We start from the raw sequence: 1,446 nt of genomic DNA, 5'->3' as shown, positions 1-1,446 counted from the left end.
TACAGAGAGCAGTTTATTTTGTAGTTGTTTCCCTCCCCCCCAGGGTTCTAGACAGAGATAGGATAGGAAACAGAAGGAAAATTTTTCTTTTGTTGATTGTTTGCTGAGGAAAGAGACTTGATAATGTTTAAAAATCACAGCAGGAAGTTTTCATACCAGAGGGAGGGATTAAATACACAATGGAGAGGAAAAGTAATCAATTCAGTCAAATGCTTATGAGGGAAGAAGGGAATAAGTTTCAAATCACCATCTGTAGACAGGTGGAGAGGTAATAAATCCCCAGTTATGATGCAGAGAAGGGTAGGATGGTTGCAGATATAGGTGATTTGTGGTGGGTTGTGCAGAGACAGAGAACAGATTTGCATCATAAAATCAGAGGTGTCCTTTTCTCATTATCACTCTCCTGTGATCATGTAGTGAGTTCAGTTTCAGACCCAAGTACAAGAATGCGATCTTCTGTATACCATTCTGCCAAGTGACCAGGGGCTTCCCTTGGTCTTCGAGTCATCCAGTGTGGAACTGGGAAGGAGACTCCCCATGAAGTAGTCATGGTGGCAAAGGAAAAATTCCTGGCATTCGTAATTGTATTCATTTTCTATTGCTGCTATAATAATTGACTACAAATTTAGTGGCTTAAATAAGACAAATGTATTATTTTACTGTTCTGTAGATTAGAAGACTAACACAGATCTCACTAGGCTAAGATCAGAATGTTGGTGGGTTGCATTCCTTTCTGGAGGCTCTAGGGAAGAATTTATTTCCTTGCCTTTTCCAGCTTCTAGAGGCTGCCTGCTCTACTTGCCTGATGATTTCCTTTCTCTATCTTCAAAAACCAGCAATATTGGCCAGGATCCTTCTAACACTGCCATCTCTCTGGCTCTTTCTTTTAATCGTCTTATCTACTTTTAAGGACTCTTGTGATTGCTTTGGGCCCACCTGACTAACTCAGGATAGTCTCCCTATTTTAAAGTCAGTTGGTGAGTAACTTTGTTTCTGAACCTTAAGTCCCCTATTCTCATGGATCATAACTTATTCACAGGTTCTGGGGATTAATATTTGAACAGCTTTTTATTCATTTGTTTGGAAGGGGTGGTTATTCTACTTATCACAGTAACGTAATGGTAGATTGTCTGAGACTTTGGGTTTAAACTGTGCAATATTTTTTTTCTTTTTTTTTTGCTGTCGATAAGAAATTTACTTGTTTTTTAAAAAAAAATCCAAATGCTCGCATTGTCCAGAAAAATTTAACAGGTTTATTTATAATTGTTATAAAGTTGAACTGCTGAAACTTGTTCATTGAAACATTTTGACTTGCATTAATGCTTTATGTCCCCACATTTATATTAAAAATTCACACACAAATGAAAATGGAAAAACTGCCAATACCTGATTTCTGTCCCCTATTTTTCCACCTGCAATCATATACTTAGGTACCTTTTGACCCCA

The sequence above is a fragment of the Neophocaena asiaeorientalis genome, unplaced genomic scaffold (assembly GCF_003031525.2).
Source record: "Neophocaena asiaeorientalis asiaeorientalis breed wild unplaced genomic scaffold, Neophocaena_asiaeorientalis_V1.1 scaffold144, whole genome shotgun sequence".
Lineage (NCBI taxonomy): Eukaryota > Metazoa > Chordata > Mammalia > Artiodactyla > Phocoenidae > Neophocaena > Neophocaena asiaeorientalis.
The sequence above is the reverse complement of the archived record's forward strand: the minus strand, read 5'-3'. Positions refer to the sequence as shown.